Source organism: Anser cygnoides, chromosome Z, assembly GCF_040182565.1.
Source record: "Anser cygnoides isolate HZ-2024a breed goose chromosome Z, Taihu_goose_T2T_genome, whole genome shotgun sequence".
In the NCBI taxonomy this organism is placed as follows: Eukaryota; Metazoa; Chordata; class Aves; order Anseriformes; family Anatidae; genus Anser; species Anser cygnoides.
In genome coordinates, this window is record NC_089912.1 from 41,597,720 (window position 1) to 41,621,929 (window position 24,210).

General features: G+C 38.7%; 1 protein-coding gene across 18 annotated transcripts in view; it reads right to left on the minus strand.

The window, feature by feature from the left end:
• The window catches only part of AOPEP (aminopeptidase O (putative)), a 200,085-nt gene extending 188,252 nt beyond the window's left edge, over positions 1-11,833 (minus strand). For 11 of the 18 annotated variants that reach the window (XR_010827953.1, XR_007169589.2, XR_007169591.2 and 8 more), the window contains exon 1: positions 11,756-11,833. The gene's annotated coding sequence lies outside the window, so the exon portion shown is untranslated. The remainder of the gene's footprint in view (positions 1-11,755) is intronic. The other 7 variants (XR_007169588.2, XR_010827952.1, XR_007169586.2 and 4 more) reach the window with 2 other exon arrangements.
• Positions 11,834-24,210: the final 12,377 nt, after the last annotated feature.

Here is a 24,210-nt window from a genome sequence, read left to right on the forward strand (position 1 = left end):
AAGTACCCTGAAATGTATATAACCTAACATTGTAACAGCAATTGCTTTCTACTTAAAGAAGTCTGGAGAATGGGGGAAAAGTATCAGTTGAAAAAAAAAAAAAAAAGCACTTAGGAAGACTAGTAAGAAAAGCTGTGACAAGTTTCAGTAAACCTCAGCTTTCTGAACAAGAAACATCTATAAAGAGTACATGGCCATTAAAACCATTTCCTGCCTTAAAACCTAATTGGAAAAATTGGCAGAGCAATCAAAGGTTCTAAATGCTGTGATGTGAGGAATACATCTACGATGTCTGTGCCTGACACAAGGGATCAAACTTGATGTTATCTGGGTGTTTTATGATTACCAAAACCCTGTGACTTCTGACAGGTTAACTAAGCCCTGGTGGTAAACCAACAAAATAAAGTTACTTTATAGAAAAAACCATACTGAACTGGCATTCAAGAACCTCTGTTTTGCACAAATACTTAGATTTCTTTCATTTGAAAAACAGGTGTAATATTGATACTTCCTATAAAACGTAAGTACTATACTAACAATAAATTTCTGTGCTGAACTCATAACAGATGTTTATATCCCTGTTTTTCTGTTTTCCATCTGGAAAGCGTGATCAACTTCTTACCTCAAAAGTACCAAGATAATTACATTAACTTGCATTAAATTCACAGGCCCATGATAGGAAGTACCTCTGAACACCTTAAAATAAATAGTAGATTTGCAGTTCACTGCCTACAAAAAAACATTTAGTTTGTATTTAGAGGACAGCCAGATTTATTTAAAATTAATTAACCGGGTAGATTAAAAGGTGCCAAATAGGAGCATATAGGTGAACTCAATCCAAATAATAATAATAAATTGAAGCATGACAAAAGAAATAAAATCTGTAAATACAAATCCTCTTTAAAACTGTTAATACAAAAACATGAAATCCATGAGATTTCAGAGACATTTGAAAACAAAGGCAGGCTGTTCTAATGATGCTAAAAGACCTGCAGAGAGGACATTAATTTTCTACAACTGAAAGTTTCAGATCAGCATTTCTTTGTTTATTGGAGATGATACACCTGACCACATTTATAAACAGAGCAAGGGCAACACACTTGTAGATAAGTAACAAGTGCTACTGGGTATACTTGACATGGAATTTTAATTCAGATGTAACACTGTCTATTTAATCTTGTCTATTTCTCGAATCATCTTAACTTTAGACATCCCAGCTTTCAAAAATTGCACATAGCCTTTCTATTTCCAAGCACTAGTAAGCAAATTTAAAGGGCTATTCTCATGTGTCTTGGCTTCTGAATCTCTGAAGAATTATTTCCTTAAATATTTTTTAAGGAGTCTACAGCTCGTTGGAACCGTGTAACAAAGAAGCTGATCTAGAACTTCTGCTCTAGAAGCTTTAGGGACTTATTCAATTAGCTATATTTTTTCACTGCACATTGATAATTTCATATTGATACTGAATTAGCAAAAGGTGCTGTCTTCTGTGCAAAATGCACTTCTGTTAAGAATGATAATTTTACTCCTCCAATAAAGCTTCATACTGGAAACTGCAACCCACTAAGTGAGCTGGTGTCTCACGTAATTTGAGATGGTCCTATTTAGAGCTCTCTTGACCAGGAAAGAAACTGAACTTATGCACTGGGTTTTAAAACAAGGTAACAGTGTGTGTGTTTAATTTAAATATTAATTTTACAATAATTCTACCAATTTTAGCTTTTTAAAGGTAGGCGTGGCATTATGAAGGTACAGAGAACTACACTAATCAACTGTAGAATTTCTAAAGATACAGATTTCAGATGGCATAATCTGCAGCAAAAGATGTAAAATGACATTAAAAAGAATGCTGACGAAGTTGAAGGAAGCATACGACTATGACCTTGTTTGACAGTCTCGGCACACACACCCTTAGTGTGAATTCCTGGCTACATGATGCCTATGGAAGTGATGCCTACACTCTGCAGCGTACCTGTATCTAGCTGAACTGAATATATTTGCTCATAACTTCATCATTTGTATTTTCAATATCTAATTGTAAACACAGACTGAATTCAGAAAAGAGAAAAAAAAATGTACACAAGCAACCTGATTTTTAAAAACTGTCATTTGAAAAATGAACTGTCATTTGAAAAATGAACTGTCATTTAAAAACTGTCAACTGTCATACTATCTTGTCTATGCCTGGAGCTTCCAGAGAGTTACTGCTCATCAAATAATATACCAAAAATATCCACTGTTAAAAGAATATAAATTGTAAGCACAATTACTTCCGTTCTCTGTTCTCTAGTGTTTCATAGCCATACACAACACATCTGTTTTAAGCAGTTTTGTACTTCTGTATAGTTGTACTGATTAAGAAATATCAGAAGCATACTACAAAGTAAATTAAAACAAACAAAAACAAACAAACAACAACAACAAGAACAAAACTATTTCCAAAAATTTCATTTTAAAAAGTTGGCTTGAAACTGGTTTTGGCCATATCTGTAGAATTTCAATTCGAGTATCTTACACATACCTACTTTTATAATACAAGTAAGTATCCAAAAGTAAATTCTCAAAAGCAGTGAAAGAACCTTGAAGTCCACTCTAAGTAAGCATCAGAGATACTGCACATACTGTTACTGTAAAGAAATTGTCCTGTAACAGCCGGGCACTGGACAGTTCTTAGCTTAGTGAGGAGCTCATCCACAAAAGGATTGCTTTTGTGGGTGGGTTGCACAGTTCACCACCCTTCCGCCAGCAGCAACTGTCCACACAGAGCATTCCAAAAAGCATTCCACTTTTAACACAAACTGAAAAGAAGCTGCTATTAGTGTAATTGCTCTGCTCATTTATTATTTAAGACCTCTGCTCGCTTTTTTATCTGCACTATATACTAGCATTCTCTGGAGGCAGAAGCTCTGCATCTGTTATTGCCATATTTTTCCTTATCACTCTTGTAATGAAAAACTCTTCTAGAAGTTCAAAACCTCACTGGGAAAATGTGTGTGGGAACTACAGAGGTAAAGCCTCTTGCTGAGAAGTACACACTAATTCCTCACTGAGGCCACTTAATGGAACCATGCACTTTCTTCTACTGCAAAACAGCAGAAGCCTAACTCTCGGCAACAGTACAAAATTGTATAAAAGAGCATAATGAGCCAAAATTGATAAAAACATTTCCTAACACCATAACCAAGTTAAGATTTTGGAAGAAAAAAAGTCACTAAAACATATGATTATTTCGAACTCCATAGAGCACAATCATTCTGTAAAGAAACAGACATGTACAACACTATATTATGGTAACGAGGCATTTCCTACATCCCTGCTAGTTTCTTCAATTGCTTACACCTCTGAACACTAAAACTTCAATAAAATTAAAACTTCAATAAAATTAAAACTCCAATAAACTGGAAATTTCAGAGGATATAAACATGCATCTCAGGCTTAAAAAACAAACAAACAAACACCTCTTTTTGAGTAATAATTTAATCATTTTATCAGAAGCTACCACAATATATTTGCAAAGCAGTATGTGGTTAACATATTCATATTACCAAAGAATTCCCTACTTCTTGGGCAAGCAAATAAGCATTCAAAAATGTTCTTTGAAATCTATTTTTAAAGAAAAATAGGGGCGTAAGGCATAGTTCTGTATATGGAAACATTTAGCTGTTCCCAATAAGGCTAGATATTAGCCAAATACTCCTGCTACATCACACTCTGGGGATCCACAATAATTCTAAGGCAAGGGAGCTGGCTGTTGTCACCTCCCTTTTGTGTTTGACCAAGTTAACTATGCACACCTGCCTAGCTTGCCTTGCTCAAAATATTTACAGAGTTTATAACATGACTGATACCTTGCACTGCTCTAAGTATACACCTAATACTCATTACAAGCAAGAACTTTCAATACATGCAGGGAGCTATCTAAAATGTACCCCGCACATGTGAAGCACGATTTTAGCAGGTTACCCTTCATCCACATCAAAATGTATTTTCAGCAGACAGCTGTGTTCTACTTCTATCACATTTGGCCTTTCCTACTCCCTGTCATCCAAACTCTAGATTTATTAAAAATATTCTCCAATTTTATCTTTTGCTTTTGTTTGCTCTGTGTTTTTTTTGTTTTTGCTTTGGTATATCTTTTTTGTGCCCCCATTAATGCATATATATTTCACATATCTGGTAGATTAAATACATTGCCAGGAGGAGTCCTCACTGGAAGAATCTAGCTCTTTCCATTGAGATAAGACAGATGCGTATGAAATATTTCTCTATTCTGTTTATAAATATTTCTGCAGAAGGGAATTGTTCAGTTTTGCTAGTTAGCTTGATCAGTTTTTCATAACATTTAATCAAATCTTCTTTCCTGCAAACAATTTTTTGTCCTTCAAGCTTTACTAGGGTTGTGTTTCCTGGATAAAGAAGTATACTGTGGAAGCGCTCATTTGCTTCTCACCTTCTAACTCCCACCTGCACTGCGAGGTCACTCTTCCACTCTCCACACATGCTCCCAATCGCTCAATACACCAGTTCAGAATAGTCAGATTATTAACTGGAAGTTGAGTTCATGCTCTCAGTCAAATAGTTAATTTTGCCTGTAATAAATTCAGACCATTTGCATAACTGGTCATTCAACAGATCCACAGGGGTAGTGGAGCCCCAGCAGGAAAGACAATAAATACTTTTATTGCTAGACGTGGTGCTTTATTGCTAGAAGTGGTGCTTCTCTCTAACTAAAGTCTCTGAGTCTCAGTGTTCATTCCATACTAAAGCTGGAACAATTTTCCTTCAAAAAGGCCTAGCAGAGGGCCACTAACACGGGTATGGGGCTGAAACATACCAATGTAGGAGGAGAGGCTGATGCCACAAAGTTTGCTTGGCCTTGGGATGACACAGTTTATAGAATCATAGTGGGTTTGGGGTTGGAAAGGACCTTAAAGATCATCTCATTCCAACCCCCTGCCATGGGCAGGGACACCTCCCACCAGACCAGGTTGCCCAAAGCCCCATCCAGCCTGGCCTTGAACACCTCCAGGGATGGGGCATGTTAGGGAAGATTACCTGGGACTATGGGAGCTTTTGTATTTATAGGGATAAGAGGCACAGGGCACCAGCTGGAACAGGAGGTTCCTCTGGATCATCAGGAGGCACGTCCTTACCGTGCAGGTGACGGAGCACAGGCACAGGCTGCCCAGATCAGCAGTGCAGGCTCCTCCTTGGAGATCTGCAAAAGCCCCTGGACGTGGCCCAGGGCAGCCTGCTCTGGGTGGCCCTGCTTAGGCAGGGGGTTGGGCCAGGTGGGCTCAACCATTCTGCAATCCTGTGAAAACCTTTTGTACATAAAACACTTCAGAAAGAAAGAAATGATGGTAGGGTGCTTTTTATTTTTCTTAACTCCAACTTAGACGACAATGCTAACCTTCAGTCAAAGAAATTCACAATATTCACTGAACTAAGACGAAAGGCTTACCATTTCAAGGTAAGACTAGTTCTCTGACATATATGTTAAAATATTAATACAAAACATTTGTAAAAAAATATACGTAGCACCACATTCATTTTAGGTGTACTTTTTTTTTTTTCCTGTCAGGATTAATTAACCCTAACCAAAAAAAGTTTTTCCTGTTTATATGCTACAGAACTCAGCATACCCTCGTGTCTCTGGGTAACATTACCACATTATGCATTAAACCAGTTGGGTACACATGCAGTAAGGTCCTCTCTTCAAAATTAAATGACAAGTGATTACTAAATACAAAGAACCTCCACTCCTTTTGAACTAATCTTGCCACTTCAGACTCACATCCAAACAAAACTGACAGAAGTTTTGTTTTGCTAATAAAATGTATTTCCCAGATCCAAAAAAAAAAAAAGGCAAAAATTAATATAGCTGTGATACAGTTGTGCTTTTTTAATCCTGTTTTATTTACACCTATTTTATTAACAAAAATTAAATGATAAAATAATGCATTTTTTGAAAGCATACAGCATTTGCAATACAGAAAAACTGTGTAAGGCTGCCCAGAATTTAGAACAATACAGGAGAAATATTTTCAGGCATATATGTGATAGTTACCTGAGCTGGAAAGATTATTTAGATGTTTAACTTGGGCCCAAAGCTATTTTACACAAGAATGTAACCTGACATGAGATGAACTGATCCATTGGCTTCAACCGGTCTGCCAATTTTATGAAATTAAAATGCATGGATAAATGGCTATGTTCCAGACAAGATGAATACTCCATAGGGCTGTGCTTGGCTTATCAAATACTGGATCTGAAACATCTTAGGAAAATGTCTCAATTTTCTCCAAGAAGAAGACAGGAATGAACTGTCTGGTCCAAAGAGAGAGCCTTTTTAGTATCAAGAAAAAAAGTAAAAGATCAAGGCAGTTAATGACTATACACCCTACTTCTGTAGCAATGAGTTAGAAGATGACAAAGGAATCACATAAAAGCAAAACAGAGGTCAAACAAAGTGGGGAAACAAAAAAGACAAGCAAAAATTGATAAAAGAATACATTTCAGCAAAACAGGAAGGTAAACAGCATGTATTATCAGATAAATATATATATTTTTTAATTTCTTAAAAGGGCCACCGTAAAAACCTCAAACTGAACAAGACAAAAAGATATACATATATATAAGGAGAGAGAGCTCCAAATTTATTTAAGTGCTAGTCATCTATAATGTTTGAATCAGTACTGCTATTTCAACAATATTTTAAAAAACATACTGATATTATAGTTGAAGTTTAATATCTACACATGGACTTCCCTTCCTTGGTCCAACATGACAACATCAGCCACATGAGGTATGTGTGCACTCAACTAAGCAAAAAGATGTATTGGCAGGTACCAGAGATAGGTGAGAATAAAGTAAAAAATAATAATAATAATAATAAATAATACTTGTACAACAGTCAAACATCCTCTAAACTCTATGCTCCCCTCTTCGTTTGAACTGTGGTGTCTTAGATACATAACAATTTAGAGAATTTAACAAAATAGGCAGTAAATCATTATTTAATTCACCATTTGATTTCAGTGGAGACCAAATGAGTCTTCTATTTTTTCTGTAATCAAGTCTTCCCAAAGATGCACAAAAATCATAGTACAATTATTCAGGCAGTATGTTTTCAACTGCAAGTACTAAAATACAGCTTATCGAAATTCCAAGCTGAATCAGTATGAGCTGCAATGTTATGCAAATTTGAAAGTCAAGACTAGGTATACATAAACAGCATTCTCCTCTGCTTTTTTTTTCTGATTAACTCAATACAGATTCTGATGAAGTGTAACAATCTTGATTGCCCAACAGTGTATGATCATGGAACTCATTTTGGCTAACATTTGTCGTTCAATATTCTCCTCACTTCCATGGGGCGAAGGAGTCTGAAAGATACAAAGAGAAATGGAGCTTTTGGTTTTTTCAAAAAAAAGAACTGACTATGCTAACAATGCAGAGATGGGAAAGTCTTGCCTATATATTCATACACCATGCATTTTTCACACACTGATACAATGCATGTTTTGTTGTTACTAGAATGGTTTAAATACTTCTAAAATATTTTGCAGGCAATCAAAAGCATTTGTATGCATTCTGCTATACCAACATCAAAGCATGCAGGTACCATTCCTTTTTGTTTTTCAATGATCTTTGTAGGTCCCTTCCAGCTGAACTATCCCATTACATTTTGTGACCCAGCTACGTAATACACTCTTGCAACTGAACTCTACATGAGTGTGTTATAACCTAACATACACTCTACAGGCTGAATTCATTCTGCATTTCCTCTCATTTTTCTTTAGCAAGTTAACAGAATAAACTCTAATCATGGTGTTCATGTACTACAAGCAGCACTCTTTTTCGACTGCTGAAGCAATATCCTTGCTGTATCTTTCAGAATTTCTCTATGCATTTCCAAGCTTCGGTTTTCCATGCAAATAGTAGACCTTTTACTGCTCTTCCTGAAGATGCTGGTCTGAGTTGGGATTCACTGAACCTGACATGACGAATTTCTCACTACTTTATACATATATCCAGATCCTGGCATGATACAGAAGGCACTAGAGCCATTCTGATATGTTGGGCTTTTTGAGACACTTCTTTTATAAAGCACTGTCTTCTGTAATATTTTATTTATATTCTGTACATAATATGAATATCTGGCTTTTTTTTTTTTTTTTTAAAGTAATGCACTCTAGAAGGGCAGGTTCACTAGCTGAATTTTAAGCATCAAAACAAATCAGGAACTATACTGCTACTATAAAATACTGATGACCATTTCATAAACACTGTGTTATTTCATGTTTCTATGCACTAAGACATATAACACATTACTAGTACATTTTAAAAATATACCTCATAGTCAATGCATCATGCTTACTGAACGTACTTCCTAAGTCATAAAAAAAATATATAAGGCAAGCTAATAGATTGGTTATGTTTTAATATTTTAAAAGGTAGATGTTTGCAAAAGAAAGAACAACAACAATAGCAGATGGTGGCCAACATGAATACATTCACTCTTGATCACCTGTGCATAACAGAGTTGCATAAAACGCACAAAGAATGGCAAACAGGGAAGAAGAGATTCTTCACGGAATGGTACTTGTATAATATTGCCTTTCCACCTATTACAGAAAGCATCAGCTTGAGTTAGACTCATAAGCCTATGAAAACAAACCTAAGAAAAAAAAAACATGGTTGTAAAGTAGACAAGATCAGAAAATAAACTTCCTAAAAATATCAAAATATCTACAGCAGAAAATGTGTGTGGCAAGAAACACAGAGAAGAAAGAAAAAGGAAAAAGAAAAGAAAAACCCAAAGAGGGAAAAAAAAAAAAGTAAATGGAGAAAGAAGAAGAAAAAAAATGAAGAGGAAAAAAGAAAAAGGGAAAAGAAAACCTTGAAAAAATTGACAAAGAATGTACGTGTTCGTTAGAGATGACCCCACAATACCGTGGTACAAGACAGAAGCACACCATGCAGAATGCACTCCCCCCTGCTCCCTCTCCGGCACGGACTCACATTGATTTGCACTCTGTCCACCAGACCCGGCAGTAGCGGGCTATCTCACATTGTTAACACACCAAAAGAGAAGTGCACAAGGCGATTTCCTAAGTCTTCATAGCAAAGCATATGACATGCCAAATGCATACTCTCTTTTGTGAATGTATGTGAGATGCTTCTTATTTCAGAGCACAACCTGTAGCTGTTTCCTTTCATGCATTTCTAAAATCTGAGAGAACAGAAATTAATCAAGGAAAGGTTTGTATGAGAGAAGATCAAGAGAAGTAATCTCTAAAAAAAACCATGGAGTTACAACTCTGTCCTTGGTGTCTGCCAACCACTGGAAAATATCCAACTTAAAGCCATTCATAAAATTCCAATTGGTTAATGTCTTTAAAAATAAAAAATAAAAAAGTATCTTTAATCGGGCAAAATCAGCTGCACTAAGTTGTTTGTACACAAATGCCGACACAAACAGTAGACATTGATCCCCAAGACAGAGGCCATTTCTACCCCAGGCTTTCTGTTTTTTAGTGCAGTACACAAACTCATTCCCTGAAATGATAGCCAACTACAGCAATTAAATAGAAATGTATAAAAACTGAGATGCCTAGAAAGCTAAGGGCTGTCAGACAAACCCTACCAACTCACGCTAAGTCTGTCTGAAGAGACTTCTCCCAGCAGCCTGTTCCACCAGAATCACCTCCTCCGAACAACTGTCAACAGAGACGAGCACCCCCACGGCCAGTCACTCCAGCCCATAGCCTGGCACACGTAGGATAATGGGTAACTTAAGCTAATATTCTGGGCAGCAAACAGGGATCTCTGAGCACAGACAACTTGTTTGTATTATGTATTCATTATACTCTTTAAAAGATGAAAAAGTATTTCACCACCCCAGACTTTCCCGACCAGCCACCGGCCAGTATCCAAGAGCTATATATTTATATAAAACAACTCCACATAAAATACACTGCAAAACAAAGCCATGTTTGGGTTCCCTTCACTTTCAATTAAGCACGATGTGCTTCATCCATACATAAAAGCTAACTCAATTGCTTTCAAATGCAGGTGTTATAATTATAACCTACAATTATCTCCACTTAGCATTTAAAGAAATCAAAAAATGAAGAAAAAAAAGTCTTTGGATAAACAATCTCTTTAATAATTATGTTTATAACTATTTCTCTTTTAAACTGCCTTCTTCCAAATACAGTTTTATACATTTTTCATATAATGTAAGACTTAAAGATCTTACCAAGAAGTCAGCTCTGAACACCAGCATCAACAGTAATTTTACGCTCTGAATGTCAAATAATATTTAATCATAATTCTCAGTAATTTTGAACTTATTTTTGTTCCAAGCGCTTAACACAACTGAGCCTTTTTAAGGCAGGCAAGTGCACTTCCACAGGGGAAAGCAAGACTGAAACAAACTAACAGAAGCCTTTGCTACTGTTTAAAGGACCGTCAATGAACCTATAGAAAGGAGCTTGTAGATTTCACTGTGTGTCACAAGAAAACCGGCAGGGGTCCAAATGAGGCTTTAAAGTGAAAATTTAATTCATTTAATAACATCTCTTGCCAAAGCAATTGATGCCCTTCCAGTAGCCTCCTTTCCAGCCTGCGAACCCCAGCAGTAACGAGCATAACGAAGGACCTTCTTCACCTACCACAAGTTAGCAGCTGTGGAAGTTGCTTCCCACAAGCTGAAGTTACAAGAAAATAACTCCTCCCTTCCTTCAGCTCAAATAGGAGGTGAAACCCCCAAAAAAGTCGAGGTTCCCTTCCTCCCCAAAAATACCGACTCCCACAAAAAGCCACATAATTAATCAAAGCTTGTGAAAGAAGCAGAGCTTATTTACGGTAAATGTGCTACAAAGAACATCCTGAAATTCCCCATGAACTCTGATTCTTCATCCATTTGTGGTTCCATGAACTACAGTAGTAACCAAACACGCAAATCGTTAACCAAAGCCCAAATACACGCAGCTAAACTTTCTACAAGTACCTACCCCTAAATCTGCAAGTTTATAGAAAACCCATTGGTGCAAGGGTAAAGTTCTCAATTTTTAATTTCACAAAATCATTTCAAGGGCAGCAACGTGCTGTGCCTGAGCTGGGGCACCGTTCCTGATCATGTTTAGAGGTCCCTTTCAGCCTCAACGGCTCTGTGGAGATGCTGAAGAGCACTACAGAGGTGCACAATTACACCGGGTGTTTTTTCCATTCTGTAGACAGAAGGAGGGGGATCTGATCTTCACAAAACGGTGCACGTGGGTGACAGGACATGCCTATATGGGATGTGACCGAATGGAATCTCCGTTGATACGACTGTTTTTAACACACCACAGCTGCCGCTTACAACCACCACCTCCAAGGTGAAAGAACCATTTTCTCAAGGGCGGACAAATCAACCTTCCCCTTCCCGTGCCGACACCGGCAACCCCTCAGCTTCACCCTGCGCAAAGCACCTAGCGTGACGCTACGCCGGCTGAACTTCCAGCCGCCCCTGGCTACGGCACGGGCGTTATCCGGATGCTTCCGACCGCCACAAGAGGCCCACGACCACAGCAGCTTGTTAATCACCCCTGCGGGCACAGTTCCTTCAGGACGTTATGCTTCGGACCACAGTCCTACGACAGGGGCTCGGGCTCGGGCCCGAAGGGGGGTTGTGGGGGGGTGCGGGCGGCACTAACGGTCACTAACGGCCGCTAACGGTCACCACTAACGGCCGCCGCTTTACCTGCCACGCTCGCGCCGACACCCCGCCGCCCCGGCCGCGGCGCCGTCCGATGACGTCACTCGCCCCGCCCCCAGCGACGCGGCCCCGCCCCTAGCAACCACGCCCCGCCCCCTAGCAACCACGCCCCGCCCCTAAGAACCCCACCCCCCCCCGCCCTTAACGGGGGGTTTATGTATACCTCAGCAAGGTGTACACGTAAAAGTATTTATTTTCCCATCCCGTATTTAATGAGGTATTTCATTCCAGCATTTAGTTTGGCAGTGAATGGTTTAAGCTCTTGGAGAAATTCACCGCTGATTAACTGCTGGCACGATCGCCCTGCTTCTCTGTCAGAGCACGCCGCGTGCTGGAGCCATCAGCTGGCTCATGAAGAAGCCAAGGACGCTTCCAGCAGGCAGATTATTATGACAATACTATCAGCAGAAGGAACAGCCGCTGAAAATTCTGTCAGGAAAAGGAACAGCCACTAAAAATATCCAGTAGTTACAAGCACCGAGTCATCCTGACAGTCTGGGAACGGTAGGCAGGCCGCTGCCTCTTAAAACCAAGACCATGGAAGATGTTTGAAATACCTGTTTCAGCTTTGCAATGTTTAGTTTTGTGAGTCTACCACTTAACGTGTTCTCAGACTGCAGGTGCCAAAGCTCCTCAGTGACGCTAGCGTAGGGGAGGAGGGAACGGAAATGCCTCCCTAGCTTGTCTGGTGTCAAACGAATAATTAAATATTCATTAGAATAGGAACTTAAACCTGACTTTGCAATGTAAGTGCCATAACCACAGCTTTGCACAGTCAGTTTCTCCTCCTCTTTAGCTCCATGAACATTTAATTATTTATGCAAAGTGGAAAAACACTGACAGGGGAAAATGTGAGAGTCTCTCCCAGAATGCCCCATTGTATTTTCTAGTGCATTTTCTAGGGAGGTTGGAGACCTGGAGTCAGATCCTTGCTAATCAGGGAAATTTGCAAACAGATTTGCCTCTCCACATTATCCTTGGATTCTAGGGAAATAAATGTAAAGATCATTTTTTGTGCAGATTTGATGTCCCCAGTGGACAAGGTAGAGTACTTAGGGAAACTGGGAAAGTAGTTAGAGAATCTTTCTGAGGAGAAGGCTAAGGATCATTTTTAGGAATATCTACATGGGCAACACAGCACTGAAGCTTGGACCCTGAGAGCAATGTATCTGGCTTGCAGTGTTTTAATGCCAGGGCTAAATGCCATGTTTAAATAGCCCAGGCTCTACCACGCAACTGTGAAGTGCTGGTTCCAGACCTGGCTTGTGTGTTTCAGGGTTAAGAACCTTTGAATCAGTTGCAGTGTAAACCTCCTCAAAGTTGTCTTAAAGACTGACTTGCAGAAATGTAGGTAGCTAGGAGCTCAAATCACAGTTGAACAGAGAATTTAAGGTTTCAAAAGCTCCCCAAAATTAGACTCAGGTGTCTATATGGAATTTTGATGCCAAATTGCCATTGTGGACCTAGCCACGCAAGCTTACTCAGAGAAGGCCTGATTGAAGGCTTTTAAAGTGTCAAAGGTGCCAGAAATCTCATTCTGCCCAAAATAATTGGAACACACTAGCAATGATAGGAAGATCATAGAATCATAGAACATCCCGAGTTAGAAGGGACTCAGAAGGACCATCAAGTCCAGCTCCTGGCTCCACGCAGGATCACTCAAAAATCAAACCCCGTGTCTGCGAGCATTGTCCAAATGCTTCTTTAACTCCATCAGGCTCGGTGCTGTGACCACTGCCCTGGGGAGCCTGTCCCAGTACCCGACCACCCTCTGGGTGCAGAACCTTTCCCTAACCCCCAGCCTGACCCTCCCCTGTCCCAGCTCCATGCCGTCCCCTCGGGTCCTGTCGCTGTCCCCAGAGAGCAGAGCTCAGCGCCTGCCCCTCCGCTCCCCTCGTGAGGGAGCTGCAGGCCGCCATGAGGCCTCACCAAGGGACCTCAGCTGCTCCTCATATGTCATCTCCTCTAGACCCTTCACCATCTTTGTAGCCCTCCTTTGAACACTAATAGTTTTATGTGCTTCTGTTGTAGCACCCGAAATCGCACACAGTACTTGAGGCCTCACCAGTGCAGAGTAGAGGAGGACAACCACTTCCCTCGTCCATCTAGTAATGCTGTACATAGACAGATCTTAAAAAATATCTCTGACCCAGTCACAACCCTCTCTTTGAGGATCACAGGCACACCACTCATGCTTAGGATGGAATTTTTGGCTAGGACTACCTGCAGTAATCAAGGAAAGTTTGAGACTGAAATCATGTGCCACTTCAGATAGATAGGATTAATATATGCTTTGAATCCACGTGGAACTGCAGTTAGCAAGACTTCAGTTTGAGGAGATTTTATAAATACAAACAAGAATGAATGACCATGAAAACACACGTTATTTTGCAAACACTAGTGAAGGAACACTTTTTTATTTTTTTATTTTTTTTATTTTTTTTTTCCCTGGTCAGTACTGCAGTAGTTTAAGCAAAAGCTGCATTACAACAGCTTTTTTTTTTTTTTTTTTTTTTTTTGGTGCACAGTCAACATTTCTACTAAGGCAACAGTGTTGTACAGAGCTCTTGAAATCAGCTGCATACGTGCATGGAAGCCTTTTCCAGTGACTGAGAGAATGCATTGCTGTAGCCTAAAAAAAAAAAATCTAGAGCAGGACCATGTCACGAGCGAGCATGAATGAACCAAACTCTCTCGCTCCATATTTACCACAAACCTATTTATTTCTTGAAAGACAAGAAACTATCTGACAAATTGCATTTCCTGTTACTGTCCAAATGCCTACACCCCTCCCATCTGCAATAAAACACTCAGATGCTATTGTCAAGACAAGAGTGGATAGTTTGATGTAAACAAACATTGGAGGTTTCCTTTATTTGGACTGAAGCATGAACAAAGTAGGTACTTGCTTGTGATTCCAACAGTGACGTTTATTTGCCATTGAAAACAAAAGCTTAGTGTAAAAATCCTACTGTAACTTTCACACAATAAGAAAACTAAAGATTTCATAAAGGATTATTTTTATAACAAGTTACTTGGGCAGTATTTCAGTAGTAGTAATATTTTATGCCCGTCATAATCAGGCTTAAGATGAGGGTTCTACATGTCCAAAATAGTGAAAATAACTGCTAAATACTTTAAAAAATATTTTGTCACTTGTGCCAGATTAACTTTGTTTTGGTGTCAAACATGGCACCAGTATCGTATCAATTATTTGGGGCAATTTCACTATAATAAAGATGGCATATTATTGCAGTGATGAAGAAGCACTTGAAACACAGAGAAGAGGCAGAACTCAGTCTAACAAGTTGAATCTAGACTGCAGTTCACCAACTATAATTCCAGATCACCCTTCAACTGATCATAAGATGTTGACCACCAAGAATAAAAGAATAAAAGTAGTGAGGGTTGCATTCTGGAGTGAAGAGTATTGCCTTTAACTAATGTAGTTAATATACTAAATGCTCTGCCTGTGATCCTTTTGGTAACCGGTATTTTCTCCGCCCTGTGGAGTCTAAAAGGAATAAAGCTTGTGTATAGTTTCTCTTTTTTGATTACACTACAACATTGTGATATTCAAGAACAGTGACAGTCTGATAAAATGACCTCTGTTGATCCACAGAAATCAACACTGCATATCAGTGTGGCACTTCTTGCAAATTAAGTTCTTAATGTTTGTTGAATATTACATGTGAAGATTGAAGTTGAAGATGCATTTGATTGAGGGTGTGCCCAGTTGCAGGCAGAGTTTGAAACTGGTTACTGGTTCCTTACAAACTCCTTTCAACATTTGGCTTTCCTTACGCTATTAATTATTATGTTTGTGACAGTAATGGCTAAAAAAAACATTTCACGTAAGAGCTGTACACAGAGGAAGGCACATCCTGGAACGGTTTATCATCTAAGGAAAGAGCACATACACACAGGGCAGAGGAAAAGGGCTTTACAGACAGGCAGAGTGAACGGTGTGGTGGCAGCAAGGATCTCCCAGATGCCTCTGGCAGTGGTGATATATAAGTTATAAATATTAAAAGCATTTTAAAAGGAAAGAAAATCAAGGCTGAGTAAGAAAATGTGGAGGAGGTGGTCTAAAAGCAGGTATGCGGGAAACTAAATTTAAAAGCCTGGGAAGCAGACATGGCCTCAGAGGGTATTTCTGTTGGTTTTGGTTTTATTGTTCTTGTTGCTTTTGTTATTATTGTTGTTGTCTTTATGGCTTTCATAGGTCAAGTTCTTGACCTTTTTTTTTTTTTTTTTTGGTTTTGTTTTGTTTCCCTCAAGGCCACACATTGTTTAGGAAAAAGAGTTAGCAGAATTGCCACCACGGTATGCTGCCTGATGCTACAACCGAAACTTTTTCCAACACAGTTCTGAGTGATGGGTGCACCCTGCTGCGGCTAAGCTTTGTCTTCTTAGCTTCTGCAGCTAATGGCCAACGCCACTGTCCTGCTTTGTCCTTATTTTGGTTCACATTAAGAGAGAATCCTCTGAAAGTAGTTTCTGAAATCTTCAAAAACATATGTGGAAGCCTGTAAAGAAAATCGTCTGTGGAGCCATATTTGGAAAGCCAGTAGAGGCAGGGAAAAATTATACCTTGCTTGGTAATCTTTCCTTGGTTGCACATCTTAAAATAGTAAAAAGGTGTATTAAAATACATCAGAGAAGAGAAAAGTGAACTTGAGATGCTGTGTTCTATCTTAGCTAGGCACATCTAACATTTCAACTTCTGAGTTTCCAAAGATAACTCCTGTGTGAAGTTACCTTTTGAGAGCAGATGTAAAATAAAAATACACGTATAATCTTAGGATAAAATGTTATGTAGATTCAGTGACTATTGCTAGCAGATCAGCACTTGTAAGAATTAGCTATTAATACAATTGCTAAATATGAACGTTCTCCTACTTTTTGGAGAGTTTTACTCTCACATCTCACATCAGTGTTGCGATCTAATTTAACCTGTTTTTCCCTGAAACAGTTACTTATTTTATCTGGTCTATTTGAGCTGCAGTAATTCTCATCATCCAACAAACATGAACATCAGTGGTTGTCTTAATTTGGTCTCAAGCTTGGAGACCAGTTTGACCTGATGAGATCCTAACACAGGCGCTCAAATTTGGGCTAAAGAGACTGAAAAGTCTTGCTTTCAGGAAACCCTTCTCAACTGACACAAGAAAATTATTTGCTGTCCCCTAAAAGTGTGGGTTTCATTATGCTTTGTAGACAGGTCAGCTCATTTTGAAACTTTACAGTGAGTACACAAAAGCAAAGTTTAGTGGAGTGAATCATCACAAAAACCTCCTATTCACTCTCTGATCTCCAAATGTAAAGTAAACAAAGAATGTAAGTAAACTTATGCATAATTTAATATTTTCCTTCTGGCCAATGAGTGTTAATAGTAGCTTGTCACTAGCAAACTGAAAGAAAAGGTTCAGGAACACTGGAGATGCTGGAGGATAGGAATAAATATACGTGCATGAGGATCTAGAGAATATTTTATAATTTGACGGGCCAAAAGCTTCTGATGTAGGCTGTGGGGAACAGCCTGTGATGATATTACTTGCCCGGCTTCATATGTGTCAGAAAGAAACGCAACTGCAGTCCTGAAGTGTATGGGTTGCCCAGTGCCGAAATGAGTTTCACTCATGATCTGGAGACCTCTCAAGCATTCAGTGTGTATCCTCTCTTTTCTAAGCCAGAAGATCAAGAAGGCTGAACGGTTTGAATTCAAAACTTGATTTGCCATCTGCACTGACAATATGAAATGTCTGAATACTTAATAGAAGAAAAAAAAAAAGGCAATATCCTTAATAAACATGCTTTGGGGATGGTATTATTCTATTAAAACTAGCCCAAATTATTCAGCCCTTGCTGTTAAAATGTAATTAATTGTATTATTTACCAGATTATTTATGAAATAAATCTTTAAAAGTAGAGCTTGCCTTGAGAAGACACTGCCATTGATTGATATGGAAGTACAGGATGGTAATAACTTGTACACTGAATTTTTTGGAAAGTAAAAAGTGTCCATAATGATTCTCTGAAACCCATACAATAACAGAGGAAGAATTTTATGTGTCCTTGTATTTACTCTGTAAGTGAAAAACGTGCTTGCCACCAATACCATACGATCATCGTATTTCATTGTTGCATTGTGATCTCTAGAAGGATCACTGTAGAAACCTCTTTATTTCTGAGGATCAGAAGAGAAAAGTTCATCAGTCTGTTAGCATTGCTGAGACTATTTTGATGTATGCTTAGGTGAGAAGCATGACTATGAGATATATTTTATTATGGTGACGTTGCAGGAGACTGAGCTTTAGCAATCTTACCAAAAGGGAGAGAACTGGTAAATGTGTGTCATTCAGTGGGGCTGCTTGACGCACAGGCTTTTTTTTTAGCCTGTGATATTCTTTCAACTGTATATGAAAATTTGCCTTTTCAATGGAGAAACTGGCTAACTCTCTTCTCAAGGACAGTAAGAATTTCCCATTGCACTGCTCCGGCAGGGTTGGGACCAGTTTTATAAGTAGCAGATATGACCCTCTCCAGTGCCTCCAGGTTGAATGGGTGAGTAGTCCCAGAGGTAACGTTTCAGTATGGGGAGAGTTTTTCCACAAGCTCCATTTTAAGGAGTCAGTCAACGAAGTAGACCATGAGCATGATTCATATCCATGTATTTTGTAGGAAATCTGGAATTATTTGAGAAATCCCTGGAATGCTTCTGCTTGTCTGTAGCAAGTTGACACAGTCATATTCAAAGGGGATGCAGGAGATGTAGCTGCGTATAAAGCAGCCTTATTATTTTATTTTATTTTTATTTTTAATGATCTGAATAACTGTGAAAATTCTGGAGAATTTCGTATTTCATAGACGCTCTATTCAACAGACATGTTGTTTCACTTGGCAGAGCTCAAAAGAGATCTCCTTGTGAAGATGGAGTGAGTCAGAAGGTGTTGGGAAGACAGATTCGTCTTCTCTGAGTAGGGGTTTGTTGCTGCCAGCTTGTTCTGTTAGGTTCTGCTGGAATCAGAATTTTCAAGGGAAGAGGTGAATTAGTTCATTATGTGCCAATGATGGATTTATTTTAATGTTTGGCACTAGGAAATGACATCATGGATCTTATTACTAAATCACAGCCAAATATGCAGTTGAAAATGCTCAGTTTTGCAGTCAAGATCTATAAAAACTTGTGAAAAACCTTCAGTGGGTAGAAAAAAAAAAAAGAAAAAAAAAGGAACTATTTTGGCATGTGTTATCTGTGAGGATGTTAGATCTCTGAAAAAATAGATCTTGATAAGTCTTTAAGTTTTTGCTGTTCAGGAAATGCAGGCAAAATTCCATAAAGATTTTGAGCTGTGTATGTTTGCAGACTACACAGGGTTAGAGATGCTGAGGCTGCCAGAAGTGACCTAGTACATATACTCAAAATTGTACAGAAGTATGGAGACATTATGTCTTGTGGCATTAGCTTAATAACCTTTGCACAGCATAGTGCAGAGTCAGCATTACTGAGAAGGGAAGTCAGGCTGAGCGTTAGTGTCTACGTTCAAAAGAAAGAACCTGAAAACCCTTGCTCAGGTGCTGCTTAAATCCCAAAGGCCCCCTACAGTCTTACTCGAACTTTCCCAAGCTGCCTGCCTGTTTACCAGCAGGATATCTGTTTTGTAAGAGGGTGTCTTGTCTTCCATTCAAGCCTATTTTTGTGTTTTACATTAAACAGTTATTGGGTAAAATACAGGGCTAAAGACAAAAGTGCACAACCTTCCGAGTAAAAGCTTACACTTGTATAATGGTTTGTGCAGCTGCATGACCTCGAAGTTTACGACACTTTTTCCATCTTTAGTTAACCATAACAAATGTTAACATGATGCAAGTCTACCCTTGTGTAAAAGTAATGACTAGCATTTTGACTGGAAGCCGGCAGAGTAATCAAACACTCTTTATTTTATTAAACAGAGCTGTCCCTCGAAAAAAATCTAATAAAAAGGCAAAAGGCACAGAAGGTAAGATTTTATTTGATATAAATAAACTATACAATGAAGCAAAGCAATGTTGATAATTTCATTTATTGAGGACAGCAGTGTAGGTCATTCATGGTTTAATTTTCACTTACTAATCATAAATTCACTGTCATTGCCTCTGTGTCTCTCATTATTATATCATAATCTCTGCTAAATTAATTTCCCATCCTTCTCTATTTTTGAAATTTGTCCTCTATCTATAAACTGTTCATAATACACACAAAATACATAGCTCTTTTAAATATACAGTATATATTTTTATATTACATATAATCAAATAAAACTTAAAGAATTACTAATCCTAAAATATTAAAGCTGTTTTACAACGCTGCCTTAAATTATTAGAACCACACAGTTGAAGTCATGCTAACTAATCATGGTCTAAGTAACCTATCCTAGAAGACTTTTTTGAAGACCTTTGAGAAAACAAATTATCTTAATGTATAATGTTTAATTCAGTGCTAACTTTAATAATAATCTTCACAAAGCTACAGGCAGTACTGTGTCCTGGGTTTATATTAATAGTTGCAGATCCCATGTTAGCTGCTGAAAATGAGCAATAGCTGTCATGGCAACTCTGTAATTTCTAATTTATTATTAAATATTTGTACCACAGTGGTGTAGAGAGACCCAGACAATGGAAAGACAACACCTTTGACTCCAGATGTTTACCTTCTAGGTGGACGAATGGCACACAGATGCTGGGTGAATATAATGCCAGTATTGAACTGACTTTTAATTGCTATATGGGTAAAGATATAAACAAGCTGATTAAGGTAAAACATATTTAGCAGTAAAAGAGTGTTTTTGTACTGCAGGTATTGTAAGAAATCAACAGATAGGAGCAAAGCTTCAAAATCAGATTTAGCTTACACGAGGTTTCTTTATATCTTAACCCAGCAAGAGTCATAATCACTTAGTTATTTCAAAATGAAATCCTGATATAGCAAAGCACAGCTCTGAAAAACTGAGATTTACAGCTCTGAATGTCTGCCTACATCTGTGGTGAATTTGTTCAGTTGCTGTCATGTTATCTTACCAAATGTGACTGTAGCATCCTGAGAACTTACCACTGTATGATTAGTTCAACATGGGATCACCCAAGTCTGCCATAACACAAAAATATGCACTAAATGCTTGTCATAATAATTCAAAACTGAAGTGTTTGCTGGTACTTTATTGCCATATTAACTTTTTCATCAGTTACTTTTCCATGAACAATGACATTTTGATAAGCTCTTCATTTTCCCCTTCGCTTTATCTTTTATGTGCATTGGATTTATCATAAAATAAGCACCACAGATGTGTGGGGAACAGTTCTCTCATTAATGGATGTGAATTGAATAAAGGACTTTAAAATATGTATACATATAAAGTTGCTGCCTGCAGACAGACTTCAAAACTGAGTTTTACCAAATCCCCCACAGCCTTTCACAGATTTCCTTCCATGTTTGAGGTCTGTTCTCTCTGATGTCTCTGATGTCTCTCCCTCTTGTTTATCTAAAACAAAAAGGATTTGTTTCCTCCAGAATTCATCAACACTTTGAATTCAAAACTGTGCTTTAGGAGGCCAAATCTTTTCTCTGGTAGGGAAAGAAGATAAAGTTTCTGAAAAGGTATTAAGAGTTTTTCTAATGTGTTTTTTTCTTATAACTCTCTGCTGTTTTTCCTATGGGATGGGAACTTCAAAAAAGGGCACAGAACAGAACTGAAGTTTTCCAAGAATCACAGGAACAGAGTAGGTGACAAGGGTTATCAGCTTGTAAGCTACTCCAACGGATGAAAAATTTTAGTGAGGGTAGCCAAATTTTCTGCTATACTTGGCGCAAAGAGAGGATAGAGTCTGTGATTTTAGACCTGGACTGAGAAGAAGAATAGTCTGTACTCCTTGTCTCCCGAGAACTGACTGGCCATCCAAGAGAAGAAACTAAGTTTGGACAGGAGTTACTCGGATACCACGTTCATGCTTATTAGTCAATACAATTCCTATTGCACTTCAGTCTATTTTCTCATTAAGTCTAGGGAATTGAATGCCTACTTCAAAGCGGGATGATAATATGATAATTCCTCAGGTAATAAACAATTTCCTTTCCAAATACTGTTGCTACTCCTCTGCCACAGCACCACATTCTGTCTGCACAGCGCGGTCCCTTCCAGAGGGAAGCAATGCTGTAAGAGGGAAGTCATCACTGGTCTGTCTGCTTTTATCCTCGCCCTGGGCTTGGACTGTAAATGCACACCCACAGCACGATAGAGATGAAGCCTGTGTGGTTCCTATTTGCTGAGCTCTGACCAGCCATTCCCACTGCTGTAACCTCAGATGCTATTATCGTCACTAGTGAGCAGTTGCAGATGCTGAAGCTAATAGGTACAGTTCATACACTTAACCAGACCACAGCCTCAGCATCTCACACAGCCTCCTCCCCCTGCTTTTCCACTGCTCAGCTTGCTTCATTAGAGCCATTCCCCTATACACGAGAGAATCAGTGAGACTTGCATTCTGTCGTTTTTACACTCATGAATGTTCCTTGTTCAGTCCCATGGCCTGACGTTCGGATGTTTCATGTTTGCCTGCTTCACTCCCCTCTCTGTTGCTCACATCTCTCAGCAGGAGCCAGACGGGCAGCCTTGTCCCCCTCCGCTGCAGGGGCTGTGGTCTGTATGCTCCAAGGGGCCAGCTGAGCATTTTTGCCTCCCCAAACCTCTGCTATGCATGGAGCTGGGACAATGCCCGTGACAATTGCCAACATGACCTTTCCATTGAATGCCTGGAGCTAGAAGTGAGAATGTGGTGTAGGTTGGTGCTAGGGTGGGTGTGTGTAGACTGATCTGAGTGTGACAGCTTTTATCTGTGCTTTGTGGCTATCAGAAAATGGACTTTGATCACCGGGCAGTCCCTTCCAGTAAAAAATTCTAGCTGGGGAACTACTTTGTTTTGGGTTTTCATTCATACAAGGCCTGTAATCTGATGGGAAAAAAAAAAAAAAAAAAAAAAAAGTTGTTCCTTTAGGTCAGTGCTGACAGAATTTGAGTTAAACTTCTATATAAATATCTGCCCCTATAGGTCTGACAGCAGAAAAAATGCCTCTGCCTGTAAACTCTAAGTGAAAGGGAGGCACCTTGTCTCCGTTCTGTGATGAACCTATATAGATAAATATCACTAATTCTGAGGAGGGAGCTGGAATTCCCAAACAACCTGAGAAGGCATAGAAGGATAAGAAGAAATCTTGTTGTACATTTGTATTTTTTTCTGGTAGGAAAGAAAAAATAAAAGTACCATATAGCAATTCTGTGGAATTTCAATCATAAAGCATTGTTTGTGCAAGTTTAACCATGAGAGAGTGGAGCTTCAAAGTGCTTTTACAGTGGACACGCATAACTCCTTCCTTTGCCTCTTCTTCTAAACGTAATTATTGTACACAAGGGATCTCTGACTGTAATCATGTAAGGAAAAAATGATGGAATGATTTCTCTTAGTTTTCATTCCATTGCTTCATTCCATATAGAAACTTCTCTTCTTTCTTAGCACACAATTATTGTTTCTGATCAGCTGCAGAAAAGATGGAACTGAGTTTTAGCACGAGGGCTCCAAACAATGTCAATGTGGTGTGTTCAGCAGATCTGCCAGGAAACTACAGATAGATGTTTTGACAAGAAAACAATTAAGTTACTCATCCTGCAGTGAGCAATGATGATGTGAACAAAACTTAGTTAATGGCTTACAGTATCAGTTCTCAACCCTCATGTGTTTCCAGTATCAGTTCTCAACCCTCATGTGTTTCTTTTCTTTTTTTTTTTTTTTTCATTCAGAAATACCACTGGGAAAGCAAAAGGCATTCTGAGAAAAGGGCTAAAATAAGGTGTGCTATTGTGGAGTAAATGGGTTTCTCAGTGGAGATGAGTGACCCCTTTGTATCTCACTCGGCTGCTTTACTGTAAAAATTAAGGCAGTTTTTGCAGAGAGATTTACTGTAGCTCTTTAAAATTTTATGACTGCCTATGTAGACCTTGTTATGCATTCCCAGGATTAACAGATCAGCCATGGGGATGTTCTTGGCATTTCATAGCCTGACCTTTTGGTTGTGATAATTGTGTAAGAATAAGAAAAATTACAGTGACATAACACAACGGCATGTTTTGCTTAAGTTTTACTTCCAGTATTCTTTTTTAATTCCAGTGAAAGATTAAATGTGAAAGTGGCTGGGCTGGGAGTAGAGAGGCAGAGAGAGTCCTAGCAGTCCAGCAGGAAAAGGCTTTGACTTTTCCATTACTAGAGAGTGTGGGGGTTACTCGTGGTCACCATGAGTCCCTGATTTATGAAGCATTATAATAATTCATTTCAAAGCACAAGTCTTCAGATACACACATACTATTTTTATTCAATGTACATGCATAAAAAAAAAAAAAAAAAACAAAAAT